At 42.4% G+C, this 15,020-nt stretch overlaps 1 protein-coding gene and 1 pseudogene across 4 annotated transcripts in view; both read left to right on the top strand.

The window, feature by feature from the left end:
• The window catches only part of TRAF3 (TNF receptor associated factor 3), a 101,756-nt gene that overhangs the window by 49,288 nt on the left and 37,448 nt on the right, over positions 1-15,020 (top strand). For all 4 annotated transcript variants that reach the window (XM_087818081.1, XM_087818090.1, XM_087818096.1 and 1 more), the window contains exon 2: positions 7,825-7,939. The gene's annotated coding sequence lies outside the window, so the exon portion shown is untranslated. The remainder of the gene's footprint in view (positions 1-7,824; positions 7,940-15,020) is intronic.
• On the top strand, positions 3,386-4,384 carry LOC107538584 (peptidyl-prolyl cis-trans isomerase FKBP3 pseudogene; annotated as a pseudogene).

The raw sequence follows: 15,020 nt of genomic DNA, 5'->3' as shown, positions 1-15,020 counted from the left end.
TAGGAAATGAAATGACCCACATAGCAGACACGTAGACATCAGCTTCTGCGTATGAGTTTCTTTATTTCCTGTAGAGGAGATGGGCCTTTGCTTGCCGGGTGCTTTCCTACCGCATTTATCAGAGAGGAGTGGAGGCTGGGAAAACTCAGGAAATGCGCTGGCTGACTTCAGAAGGATGGGAATCCCACAAGATCAGGAAAGGAAACTTGTTGATTTCCTTTTCATTGAACCATTATGTCCAGAGACTGGGCATGTCCGCTCATCAGTCAGTGAGTGGCCTTGGTGGCAGGTGCTGCGTGTCTGTTTTGGCATAACCTCATGATGTGACTGCCACACCCCGTTCCCACCATTACTGCACAGTGTGGTCTTACACAGCATCTTCGAGGCGTGCACTTACTGATTATAAGAACAGTTTTGTTCTCATAGTACTTTTCTACCGACAGAATGGGTGTGTGGGAACAGGTGCACGTAGACCTGTTAGTTGCAGATAGAATTAGAGCATAATGTTTCACGTCAAGGCCTTTTCTGTTTCTAAGATGTCTCTGAGAAAGAAAACATTTAGTTTGCTAGTTCTGATAAAAGGTACTTACAGTGTATTAGTGTGACTCTGCCTACTAAGAAAGTTGTTCTGAAGTCTCCTGTCTCCCTGATGATGGAATCACAGGCACTGGATTCACTCTCCACCAAGACTAAGGGCAGGCGACTCAGGTGCAGGATTTAAGGGAGTCCCAGAAAGCTCAGTAATTAATAACATTCTAATGAACTACTTAAAAAAAAAAAAAATCAAATGTGATACCAAAAAAAAACATCCGTGATAAAAAAATCAGATTTTAAATACAGAATCAGTATTAATGATTTTTCCTTAGCTTCAATATAGCTCCACTCAGCACTGTTACTGATAACTGTATTTCAAATTTTAACCTTTTTTCATGGATTTTTTGCATTAATTTTGGTTTTATCTGTTACTGAGTTTTTTGGCACTCCTTTGAAATTTGTACCTGAGGTACCTCCCTCGTTCACCTCATTGTAGTTCCAAACCTGACTCCCACCTTAAACAACTTGAAAACCAGACGGAATATGTGAAACAATAGCTTTCAGACATTGGTCGTGGTTACCAGGCAGGTTAGGACTGTGTTGCCTAAAATACAGGAACAGATGAAATACACCCTATGATTTTATTCTGTTGAGCAGGGATCCACACACTTTCTCTCTCATGGGCCAGAGAGTGAATATCTCAGGCCTTGCAGACCATGTGGTCCCTGTGACACTCAACTCTGCCTTTGTCTGTGGCTGCTTTCCTGCTGATTGTGCAGATGAATGGGTGTAGGTGTGTGCCAGTAAAACTTTATTTATAAAAAAAGGCAGCAGGTTGGATTTGACCCTCAGGCCATAGTTTGCCAATCCCAGCCTAGAGAAAGTTTCCACATTACGGGGGCCAGGGGGTGGGGTCTGGGGGAGGAGGGGCACTAAACAGAAACCACAGGCCTTACTGACGTGACAAAACAGAGATCAGAGTTTGGGGAGGACAAGGCAGCTAGAGTTTGAGGGTCAAAGTATAGGAGAGGAGGGAGCTACTTAGAGAATTAGACTTTGGCTGAGTACTGATCGGCACATGCACAAGAGGAAATAGCTCAAAGCCAGGAAAGGAATATTCAGAAAGGAGTAAATTGAACATTTGTGCCTGTCACTCAGGATGGTGTCAGGTCCTTTCACGGCTTTTTACATTTTTGTTAAGGCTTAGAGCAGCTTTTTCACTTAGGGCATCCAGTAGATTCAGATAGTGGGATTGAATTACCCCTCAGATCAAAGGCCGCTGCAGACCTGCCCTAACTAATCCAAGTAACTTAATTGCAGTCCCAGAAAGAAAAGCTCCAAGTATATTTAAAAGGGTACAATAAATTCCAGCAATCAACAATGTAAAAAAATTTCAGTGTCTAGCATCTAATAAAAATTACCAGACATGCAAAGAAGCAAGAAAATATGATATAACCCAGGAGGAATGTCAGTCAGTAGAAACAGACATTAAAATAACTTATAAATAAGTTGCACATATTCAAGAATGTAGAAGAAAACAAGCATAGTGAGTGAAATGAAAGGCATAAAAAAGACTGAAATAGAACTGCTAGAGATAAAAAATGTAATATCTGAAATGAGCAATGCAGTAGAGAGATTAACAGCAAATTAGCACCACAGAAGAAAAGATCAGTGAACTTCAAGACAGCATAGCAATTGTCCGAATTACAGCACAAAGAATAAAGAAAAGTGAACAAGTGATAAAGCACTAGTGACTTTGAGTCAAAATGAACTGCTCTAAGATACGTGTAAGCCCCAGGAGAAGAAGAGGGCATGGAAACAGTATTTGAAGAAATAATGGCTAAAATGTCCAAATTTAATGAATACTATAAACCATGAAGCTCAAAAGCCTCAAATAATCAAAGAAAAACATACCAAGGTACCACTTAATGCAACTGCTAAAAAACCAGTGGTAACAAGAAAAAAAATCTTGATAAGCAGCGAGAAGTCACATTACAGAGGAAAAGAGATACAAATGACAACGACTTCTGGTCAGAAGGTGTGACAGCCAGAAGATTACAGCATGACATTGCAATAAAGTTTAGAATTCTGTACCCAGTGAAATATTTTTCACAAATGAAAGTGAAATTAAAATTTCTAGGTTGATAAAAGCTGACAGAATTTATTGCCAGCAGACCTGCACTACAGGAAATTTTAAAGGGACTTGATGCAGAAGGAAAATGGTACTAGAGGGGAATTTTTCTCAGTAATTGATAGAAAAAGCAGACGGAAAAAACACACACCTGTAAGCACAGATGTTTTAAACAGGATCAGTACTCTTGGTCTGATGTACATATAAATAACATTCCATTCAGAAACTGGTCTCAAGCACACATAAGACGTTTGTAAAACTTGACCAGTACTGGGCCATAGTGCAAATCTCGTACATTTCAAAGCATTGTGACAATAATACCAGTGAGAATCTCTGACCTAGATAGATTTGAGCTATAAATCAGAAACCAGCCCTGGCTGGTGTGGCTGTTGGTTGGGTGTTGTCCCGTGCACCAAATTGTCCCGTTCGATTCCCAGTCAGGGCACATGCCTGGGTTGTGGGCTTAATCCCAGGTCAGAGTCATGTTTCACCCTCACATCAGTGTTTCTCTCTCTCTCCAAAACTCAATAAAAGACCTTTAAAAAAACAAACACTGGTAACAGATAATTATAAAATCCCTAAGAGTTTTAAAAAAAATAGTTTTTAAATATCATGGGTCTAAGAAGGTGATATAATGGAAGTCATAAAATAGTTGTAACTGGATGATAATGAAAATACTAAGTATCAAAAGTTGTAGAATGCAGCCAAAGTTGTACTTGGATGGAGATTTATAGCCTTAGAAAAGTAGAAAAGCTGAAAATTAGTAGGGTAAGCATCATTCTAATTAGAAAAAGAAAGCAGAGGCAGGAGGAAGATGTTCCACAGCAGGCCCAGACCATGGAGTAGCTGCGCAGCGAGCAGCTCCTCAAGAAGGACTATGTAAAGTTTCTGCATGACCATGGTTCAGGTTCGTTTGTTGCAGAACATAAATTATTAGGAAACATTAAAAATGTGGCTAAGATAGTTAACAAGGACCATTTGGTTACAGCCTATAACCATCTTTTTAAAAGGAAGCGTTTCAAGGATCCTGCAAGTATAAGTGTCGGAGCAGGTGAAAAATGTGAAGCTTAATAAAGAGAAACCCAAAGAAACCAAATCTGAAGAGACTCTGAATGAGGGTCCACCAAAATATACAAAATCTGTTCTTAAAAAAGGGTATAAAACCAGCTTCCCCCAAAAGGGAGATGTGTGCTGCTGGTACACAGGGACACTACAGGTCGGAACTGTTGATACCAGTATTCAGACGAGTTCAAAGAGGGGAAGCACCAGGCCTTTGGGTTTCAAGGTCGGAAGAGGCAAAGCCGTCAGACGCCGGGAGGAAGCGCTCACCTGGGAGTACAGGGGAAGAGGTTGCTTGGAACCAGAATGGGCGTATGGAGAGAAAGGACGGCCTGATGCCAAAGTCCCACCAAATGCAAACTCACTTTGAAGTGGAATCAGTGGATATTGATTGAAATAGCAGTGCTTCCGATCTAAAGACATCAGCAATGGCCTTGAAGAAAGCTGCGTGACTAATTACAGCCGGTTACTGCTATAATGGAAGAGTCAGCTGGAAAACTGAAGGAACTGTGTTAGAACGCACTTACTCTCTCCCCACATTTTAAGGAGTGTGATGCGTTATAAACCCCTGAAGTTTAAAATGTTTTACTGTAGCTGTTAAAGTCCTGGTTAAGGAGAACTTTTTACCTCATGTTGTAAACTAAAAGGCTGGATAAAAATTTACCCAATGCCAAAAATAAATAAAAATAAAAATTAGAAAAATAATAGGGGGAAGTGCAAAAGAAGGAAATAATAAGAATAAGAGCAGAATTAATGAAATGGAAAATTTACAGTAGAAAAAATGAAAGCCAAAGATCGGTTTCTTAAGTGGTCTAGTAAAATGGACAGACCTCTGGTGAGACTGGTAACAGAAAAGAGCGTGCACGGTCGGTAGAGTGAAAGGGAGAAAGAGAAACCGCTGTGGATTTAGTGGGCTGTAAAAATACAAAACATTAAATAGAGCGTCATGCCAGTAAATTTGAAAAATTAGGTGAAACAAATTTCTTGAAAAATGTAGCTTATTAAAAGTAACTACAGAAGAAACAGAAAACCTTAACTAAGCCTATAACTATTTAAAAAATCGAAGCAGTAATTAAAAATTTTTGGACATAGATGGCTTCGTTGTTAAATCCCACCTATTTTACCCAGATACTTCCTCGGAATAAAACAGGGAACACGCCCTAATTCATTTCTGAGGCTATCACAACATTGTTACTAAAACCTGACAGGTAGTGTAATCAGAAGTGTTTCTCGCCCATGAGGACAAATAAGTTACAACCTTTGACTTGCTACTGTCAAGAACTGTAGTTCAAGCTTAGGTGATAAACTGTTGTTGTTTTAAAAATTTGTATTTATTGATTTGGGGGGTGGGGGGACACTGACTTGTTCCACCTGTCCACGCATTCATTGGTTGACCCTTGCATGTGCCCCGACTGGGGATCAAACCCTCAACCTTGGCATATTGGGAGGGTGCGCTAACCAACGGAGCTACCCAGCCAGGGCCGATTAACGGTTTTTTTACTTACGGAATTATTTGGAGTGACATTGGTTAGTAAACTTATGTTGGATTCAGGTGTACAGTCCTATATAACACGTCCCCTGTGCACTGTATTGTATGTTCGCCACCCAAAGTCAAGTCTCCTTCCATCACCACTTGTCTCCCCTTTACCCTATTCTACCCCCCACCCCCTTCTATGAGGTGGGTTTAACCTGGCATAATCCCTTCGACTTTTTCACCAAACCTCCAACCCCCCTCCTCTCTTAACAGCTGTCAGTCTGTTCTCTGTATCTATGAGTCTGTTTCTATTCTGTTTTAGTTTACTTTGTTCTTTAGATTCCACATGTAAGTGAAATCACGTGGTACTTGTCTTTCCCTGACTGCCCTATTTCAGTTGGCGTGATAAACTGTTTTGACTCACAAAATGTGAGTGAAGAATATTGAGTGTGTGTGTTATTGTGTATTAACTTAATTGACCTATACAGTTTCTTGAGTGGATTAAAATTCGTGTTTTTGAAGGTGTGATTGTATCAATGAGGGCTCTTTCTGATGTAACTGAACCTTCACTGTTACAAGTAAAAAGGGGATTTGTTGATTCCCTAATTGAAGAATCTAAGGTGGGTCTGGCCGCAGGAGGCCAGTTTCTTCCCCAGGAGCCTCCATGCTGCAATATTCTCACAGAGGCTCCTCAGTCCTGGTTGCTGGATCTACGTGCTCATGTTCAGGTTCTCTGGGAGAGGAGGAAGGAAAGACTTTACTAATTTTGAGTTGGGTGTGTGTTCATGGAGATGAGCTGCTAACTGTGGCCAGGGATCAGGATGCTCTTATTGGCCTGGGGGTTGGAGTCCGTGTCTGCAGCTGGTGAACTGAGAGTGGGCGTTACAGCTGGCGAGAAACCGGGCTGCAGTGACCACTGGGAAAGTGAAAGAAGGTTTGGTTGCAAAATTAGATCTCCGTTGTAGCAGTGGTCAGATGTAAAATTTCATGAATTCTTTATTCAAAATAATTGTAGAATTCTACATAAGAAAGAATCCTTAGCCCAGCTGGCGAGATTCAGTGGTTGAGCATCGACCCATGAACCAGGAGGTCACGGTTCAATTCCAGGTCAGGGCACTTAACGAGGTTTCCGGCTCAATCCCCAGTAGGGGGCGTGCAGGAGGCAGCCCATCAATGACTCTCTCATCATTGTTTTTATCTCTTCCTTCCTCTCTCTTAAATCAACAAAAACATATTTTTTTAAAAATTTGATCTTTAATGAAAGAAAGAATCCTTAGGCTACCACTACACAGTCATTCAGTTAGCAAGAATGAAAAAGCCTGACAAGCCTGTTGAAAAAGTAAAACACCAGAAACTCATCCCTTCTGCTGGGAGTGTGAATTGTTGCAGCTGCTTTGGGAAACAGTTTGGCTCTAAGCAGCAAAGCTGAGACTCACCCAGTAATCCAGCACTCAGGTGCAGCTGTGCACGCCAGAGAACTGCAGGCTTCAGACACTGCACCAGGAGGGTCTTACGGTGCTTGTATTTCTCCACGGCAGGGGGCAGGGGAGTGGACAAGGGAATTACGGTTTATTTACACAGTGGAATATTACACAGCAGTGAAAATAAACGATAGGCACAGCAACAAGAGTAGAAGGGGAAAGCAAGACAAAGAAATGCAGACAGTGCAGTTTGTTCATATGTAATTCAGAAGCTGGCAAAAATAAACTGTCAGTTAGGGCTGCACACCTGGGTGATGGATCTGAAGAAAGGCAAGGAAATGATATCCATCAAGGTCAGGGCAGTTGTTACTTACGGGAGGAGAGAGTTCAGGGTCAAAGAGAAGTGCCCGTCCTTTTGGGGTTTCAGCTGTGCTCCATTACTTGGCCTGGGTGGCAGATGGACTAGTGTGTGTGTGATAACTTTATGGAAATGTACATATTTCCTATGCTTTTCTATGTTTCTGTAATACTTCATTACAAACGTGATTTTAAAATAAAAATAATCTGAAGATAGTCAGACTTGGTTATTTGCGTCCAACTTAAAAAATGTGGAAAACCCAAAGCACATGTTTCTATAGAGTGGTTAACACATTTTCTTTTGTTTTTTAATTTATTGATTTTTAGAGAGAGAGGAAGGAGGGCGGGAAGAGAGAGAAACATCAATCTGTTGTTCCACTTATTTATGCATTTATTGGTTGAATCTTGTATGTGCCCTGACTGGGGATTGAGCCCACAACCTTGGTGTATCTAGATGACGCTCTAACCAACTGAGCTACCCAGCCAGGGCAAATTCAGCTTTTTTTTTTTTTTTTTTAAATCATATTTTTATTGATTTCAGAGAGGAAGGGAGAGGGAGAGAGAGATAGAAATATCAATGATAAGAATCATTGATTGGATACCTCCTGCATGGCCCCTACTAGAGTTCGAGCCCGAAACCTCGGCATGTGCCCTGACAGGCAATCGAACCATGATCTCCTGGTTCACAGGTCACCTCTCAGCCACTGAGGCACGCCGGCTGGGCTAAAAACGTTTTATCTTAAACTTCTCACTGGGTCATTCTTTAGCAGTTTTACATTTTTGAAATTCTGTTTTTTACAGCTTTTACATTTTCCGTCTATGAGCTGACTGTTCTTCTTGCTTCCTAGGTCGGGGACTCCACAGCGTTATTTGAAGAAGGGTAAGGGTGACACAGCTTCACTCCTTCCTTTACCGGAGCCTCTTCCTCCTTGACCAAATCTTCCTACAGCACAGGACATACAGGTATGTCACCAGGAAGTTTTAATTGAATCAAATAGATCTTTATTTTGCTGTTACTTGTTCACTTTGCATAAAAATAATTAAATTCAAAAGCACCAAGACCTTGCTCATTTTTGGCTCGAGCAGTTTCATCTGTAACAGATGTATCTAAGTATCTTCTCTGTGCGTGGCAGGGTATTTTGGCCTGTCTCTCACCTCATTTTTATTTTTTAAAACCAGCATTAAACTTTGGGGATAATAGACCTTACTATTCTGTGTAGTTGCCCAGTAATGATTGATGAGTTTGAAACCAAGGACAGGGGCAGGCACCTCTGCCTCATTAGGCCCACCCTTCCCTAGAAGGACGCCGGTTGCGGTAGGGTGCCTGCCAGTGGCTGGGGACAGAAACCCTCCTTCGCTGAGCACTGCGTCTTTTCATGGCGTAAACTGCGCGCCCCAACCCTCTTCCTCTAGGAGTTTGAAAAGAAACAAAGTACCCTGTGTTCTAATCTCTAATTTGTGATTGAGTGGCATTTTATATTTGAAATTAAGAACTCTTTAATATGTTAAAACATTAAAATGAATATAAAATGGGTTTGAAATGTTTGCATCCAAAGTGATATTTCACGCATAGCTATTTTTGATAAATTCATAAATACCCAGAGAACTGCTATTTAAAATTTTATTCGTAATCACAGTGCCATTCAATTTTCCCCAATAGTCTCAATTTTTTTTAGTTTGTTTGAAGCAGGGTCCAAACAATTTCAGTTAGCTGATAGGTCGCCATCTCAATCAGTTGATTGCTCCTCCCTGCACTATTTCTCCTTGCAGTTTCTTTGTTGGAAAATCCAGGCTGATCATTCTGTATGTAGTCAGAGGTTTCTCTGTTTTGACTTTTGCCATTTCCATAGAACACGTCCTTCTGTCCCCTGTGAAATGGCAGGTCGGTCTAGAGGCCCCGTCCCATTCCAGGCCAGGTGTTGCACAAGGGTGCCCCAGAGGTGGTGGTACAGGCTGGCTGCTACACACCTGCAGGCACATCTGCTTGTGGCAGCAGGGCCAGTTGGGGCCTGGACTCACAGTGATCAGGGCTGCAGCATGACATTATAAATGTAGACTCTGCCCTGATTAACTGAGATACTTCTGTAGAGAGAAATTCCCCTCATTAACTCCTTGGTTATCGTAAGGGACAGGCCCAATAGGGAAGGCATTCTTTCTCTTTATTGGCTCTCAGTGTAATGGGGTGGCTCCATAGCCATCGCACAAGTGGCCAGAGATTAGTTTATGCGTCTTTGTAAACATAAGACTGTAAACGTGTGATGTGTTCTAATTCATTGTGGTAATAATAATTTTTGTGCTTGCTAAAATGGTGCTGCTTCTGGCCAGCAGAGCCTCTCTGAGCTGACTCCTCCATCCTTGAAGGCGACCCCTAGTCTCCCTCCCCTGCTTTCTGGGAAGATGTTTCAGATTCATTTTGTACATTTTTGCCCCAGACCTGGAATTGGCTGTTTCTCTAAGCAGCTCAGGTTTCCTTTTGTAGAAAATGATATGTTGAGACCACAGTCTGGGTGCCACGGTGCTCGTTGGCCGGGTGCTGGTTATTGTTTCTATGCCTTCCTGTTGGACAGCCAGGAAATACATTTAAGTAAAAATACATTATGAGTTCATATTGTTTTTATTTCAAATTTAGGATCATATGGCTTTCACTTCTTTGATTTCGTATGGATATCTCTTTTCTCTTGTGCTGAAAATCTTGGTTCTTAACATTAGCATCATTACTTATTTGGTTTTGTTTGTTTGTTAATTCTCACCTGAGGATATTTTTTCCATTGCTTTTCGGGGGGGGGGGAGATCAATGTGAGAGAGACACATGGATTGGCTGCCTCCCGCATGCACATCAGCCCCGGCCAGGGGATCCAACCTGCAACCCAGGTAACCTGTGACCCTTTGGTGCGAGGGCAGATGCTCTGACTGTGGAGCCACACCCGCCTGAGCAAGGTACTCCATTTTTGCTTTCATGTAAAACAGATATCAGAACTTCCTCAAGAGAAGGAATTGACCGAGCTAATACATATAAAATGCCTAGCATAGTGCCTCGCACATAGTGAGTGCTAAGTAAACACTTTCTGCTATTCTTATTATTCATGTAACTTAAGCTGCCAAGTAGTGACCACTTCCACGCTCGCTGCGTGAACACAGGCACCTGTGCAGTATGACAGGCTGAGTGAGCATGTCTGAGCCCACAGGGCTGGAAGCCCACTGTGTGGATGAGGCCCGGGAAGGGGACGAGCTGGCCTTCGTGAGTGTGTGGAGGAGGGAGAGGCTCTGGAGCAGCACCTGAGCGGCTCCTGCCCTGAGACCACAGGTGGAAATTGGAGAGTCTGAAACAGATGGGTATATAGCCGTGTCCTTTTTAATCTCATGCTTTATCCCAAACATTGATTTAAATATTGTAATCCACTCCTTCATATGGCTGGCGTTTGTGCTTCTTGCTCATATTTTCCAGTAAACTTGATGCTCCAGGAGCAGGAACCTTATTACCTGCAGCTCTGGCCCCAGCACAGCCTCAGGGCAGCAGCCACCTGGACCACCTGCCTGCTCTGTGTTGTTGTCAATGGACTGAACCCTCTGAGCCCTTCCTGTCCAGATGGCTGGACTTTGGCCCTGGGCCAACACAGGCCCAGCATCTTTGCATATAGTCCCGGTTGAATGAATGCTTTTAAAAAGTCCTAAATCATATGAACCAAGGGATATTGGCCATGCTGGGCCTCAGATAGCTATTGTTTCCTAAAGGATTTCCGCCCAAGTTTTTACACTATGGTTTAATCAGTATACCACGGTTTTCCTAGCTGTGTGCCTGCATCAGTCTGTCTGCTCCTGTCTCTTTGTCTCTCCTGAGCAGGGCTTTTGACATGTGATTATGATCTGCCTGTTTGTCTGGATAAGAATCTGGTCTCCTCTTGTCTTATTGTCCCCATGGACAGTTAGCCATCTGCCCTCCCTGGGCAGAGCGTTTAGGTCGGGGTCAGGACGGGAGTCAGTGTGCCGGGATGCCTGCGTAAACACGGATGGCCGGAGACTCATCCCAGGCACACCTGTCTGCTGCCGGTGTCCTCCTTCTCCCTTTGGGGCATCACTGGATGAGCCTTTTTACTCCCCTGCGGGGCTGGATGCTTTCCACATCCGTGTGTGTTTAGTGCTTTCTTGCTGGCAGGAGCCATTTTCTTTGTTTATCTGACGCTTCCCTTTTTTGGTTTTCCCCGGGCTTTCCCATCTTGGAACACCCTTTGTCAGCACAAGTGCTTTTGTTTCCAGTTTCTAATCTCCAAGTAAAATGTGGCTTAAGTGAAACCACAGAATCTGGGAACATACAAGTCATTAGAGGAGAGCGGAGGCCCCCAGTCCAGCTCTGTGCTTGTCATGAGTGCAGCTCTGCCTCCGCTGTGGGAGAGGGGCCTCCTGAGCAGCTGGCTGGAAACCAACGTTTCATGGAGCCATTCCTCAAATAGGGTTCTTTTCCCATTTCAGTGAAAATACGGCCTCAAAATATAATAAATTCATGCCTACACGTGTAGCAAACAGTACATAATGTAACAACAGTAATAATTCTGCTCAAAGGAAACTGCAGAATCAGAGTTTCAAGCACTGAGAATGCCAGATGCAGGGCAGGCAGGCCTGGTCCTCGGGGCCCAGGACACCAACTTAAGGGCTGCTGCTGCTCTCTGGTGGCTCTGGTCCTGGCTGCTCTTCAGCCCCTGTGCCCTGACTCGGTTCCTGACTCAGTACCCTGACTTGGGTGCCCTGACTCGGATGCCTTGACTCAGTGCCCTGACTCGGTGCCCTAACTCAGGGTGCCCGGACTTGGATGCATTGACTCAGTGCCCGGACTCAGATGCATTGACTCAGTGCCCTGACTTGGGTGCCCTGACTCAGTGCCCTGACTTGGGTGCCTTGACTCAGGTGCCATTTTCAGTCATATGCTTCTCCTCCGTCGTTTCCTTGCACTCTTGTTGCTTAGTGTGTGTGCTGTTACTGCTCAGCAGGACCTTTTTCTTTGTGTGTGTGGGAGCAAACGCCCTCTTCCCAAGCCCGGTGCTAAGGTGAGAGTGAAAGGTGAGGCGTCACCGCAGCCCCGGTTCCACTGCTCACAGGGCCCACTGTCCTAACCAGAGGCACATGTGTCAGTCTCTGGGCCTCATAACCTCCAAGCTGCTTCCTTAGATCAGGCTGCTAAACACGAGCCTGTGAGTCCCTGAAAGTCGCTCCCCGCACTGCCTCTTTAGTGCATCTGACTGAGCTCGCGTAGTTTCTCTCCCAACACAGTCATTACAAATATTACAGAATTTCAGTAGCCTGCAGTTGTCACATCTAAACTTTAGGGGTAAGGTAAAATTTAACTATTTTTATGCCCATGTATAAGCAAGTGAAATAAGGTATTCATATTTAAATCAAGAAATCTAGTCCAAGGTTTCCACAGTCCTCCAATTTGGAAGGTTCCAGAGATGCAATTTCACTGATTTACTGCCACTGCCCCCACACGGGCCACACGTGGACTCCTGGCCCAGCTACCTACTGCTTGGCGTGAATGACCAGACTTAGCTGCAGATTAGAAGTTACCATCGCAGATATTTTAGAAAAACTTAGCATTTTAATTTATGTTTATTTTAGAGAATTATAATAAGAACCAAGGAACTTCCGTTTTAATAGTGGTTTTTAGTATGAGGTTATGACCCGGTACTAGCTTTTGTAAGTGTACTCACAGTAGGTGCCATTGTTCCAGCCCAGGATCAAGGTGGACTGCAGGGGCGTCCATTATCACCCACACAGGCACTCACTGTGGTCCACGTCTGGTGTCACTTCTCTTTATTTCTTTGCATTTAATTTAAAACATTATTTCCTCATTGCCTTCTGATATCTTTACTCCCCTCCAATTTTTCCATTAAAATACATACAATGATGAAATTCTTTGGCTCTAAATATGGACAGAACTGTATTTATTATATCAGGTTCCAATGTGTCAAATGTTTGGGTTTTTAAAAAAATATATGTCTTTATTGATTTCAGAGAGAGGACGGGAAAGGGAGAGAGAGACAGACACATCAATGATGAGAGTCATTGACTGGCTGCCTCCTTCACACCCCCTACTGGGGATCGAGCCTGGAACCCAGGCATGTGTCCTGACCAGGAATCGAACCTTAATCTCCTGGATCATAGGTCGATGCTCAACCGCTGAGCCACACCAGCCGGACCCAGGGTGCCAGATGTTTTAATGCTATTGTTACTGATATTACTTTCCTGCTAGGGTTGGTTGGGGAGGAGGGTTATCAGACTGTGTGATGGAGAGAGATTGGGGTGTCCAAGCTCCTTAGACTTTTTATTTTTTATTTAAAATGTTTTTTATATTTTTATTAAGAAAAAAATCATCATTTAAACCACTTAAACTGCACAATTCAGTGGTTTTTAGTATATTCACAACGTTACACAACCTTTCCAGAACGTTTTCATCATCCCCACCAAGAAGCCACACCCACCAAGAAGCTATGTGGTCATTCTCCCGTGGACCACCCGGCAACCAGTATGCACTTTCTGTTTCTGTGGATTTGCCTTTCTGGGCATTTTATATAAACAGAGTCATACAATAGGTGACCTTTTCTTTCTGACTTCTATCACGTGGCAATGTTCATTCATGATGTAGCATTAGTATTTCATTCCTTTTTATGGCTAAATAATAATACATTGTATGTATATACCACATTTTGTTATCCAGTCGTTTCTGGATGGACATTTGGGCCGTTGATACTTTTTATTTATTGACTATTGTTAATGAACATTTGTTAGTGAATATTGCTGCTATGAATGTTCATGTACAAGTCTTTGTATAAACATGTGTTTTCAGTTCTCTTGGGTATATATGTAGGAGTGGAATTGTGGTAAATCTGTGCTTAACTTTTTGAGGACCTGCCAAACTGTTTCCACAGTGGCTGAACCAATTTACGCTTCCCCCAGCAATGTTTTAGAGTAACTATTTCTTCACATCCTCACCAATGCTTGTTATTTTACCTTAAAAAAATTATAGCCATCCTGGTGGGTATGAAGTGGTAACTCACTGAAGTTTTGATTGGTATTTGCCTGGTGACTAATGATGTTGAACATCTTTTCATGCGCTTGTCAGCAATTTCTGTATCTTCTTTGGAGAAATGTATACTCAGATCTTTTGCCCGTTACTTAATTGTGTTATTTGTCTTTTTGTTGTTGAGTTGTAAGAGTTTTTTATGTATTCTGAATACTAGACCCTTATCAATAGGTGATTTGGAGATATTTTTTCCCATTTGGTTGTTGTCTTTTCACATTCTTGATAATGTCCTTTTATGTACAAAAGTTTTCAAATTTGGTGAAGTTCAATTTACCTATTTATTTTGTTGATTGTGCTTTTGATGTCATATCTAAGAATCCTTTGCCATATTCAAGATCATGAATATTTACCCCTATGTTTTTTTCTGTGAGTTTTATGGTATTAGCTCTTTATAGTTTAGTTGTGGATCCATTTTGAGTTAGTTTGTTCATATGGAGTAAGGTAGGGGTCCAAGTTCATTCTTCTGCCTGTGGTTACCCAGATTTCCCAGAGACTATTTTTCCCCCACTTAATGATCTTGGCATCATTGTCAAAAATCATTTGGCCATAGATGTATGGGCTTATATCTGGACACTCACTTCTATTCCATTGGTCTATATGTCTGTCCTTATTGTCAGTATTATACTGTTCTGATTATTGTAGTAAGTTTCTGATGAGATATCAATTGTTAATTTCATTGAGGAAATTTTTGTATGTGAGGAGTTGCTTTTCTCTTTTGTTGCCTTCAAAGTTCTCTTTCATCAGTTCGATTAGAATGTGTACTAGTGTGGATCTCTTGGAGTTTATCCTAACTGGAATTTGTTGAGCGTCCTGGATATGCAGATTAATATTTTTTATAAAATATGGAAAGTTTTTGTCCATTATTTTTTCAAATGCTCTTTTCACCCCTTTCTGTCCTTCCTCTGCTTCCTGGGACTCCCATAACATATATGTTGGTATGATTGATGGTGCCCCACAGGTTTTTGAGGCCCT

Source organism: Miniopterus natalensis, chromosome 1 (assembly GCF_054644295.1).
Source record: "Miniopterus natalensis isolate mMinNat1 chromosome 1, mMinNat1.hap1, whole genome shotgun sequence".
NCBI classification, from domain to species: Eukaryota; Metazoa; Chordata; class Mammalia; order Chiroptera; family Miniopteridae; genus Miniopterus; species Miniopterus natalensis.
Note: the sequence above shows the minus strand (reverse complement) of the source record. Positions and strands in the feature narration are given on the sequence as shown.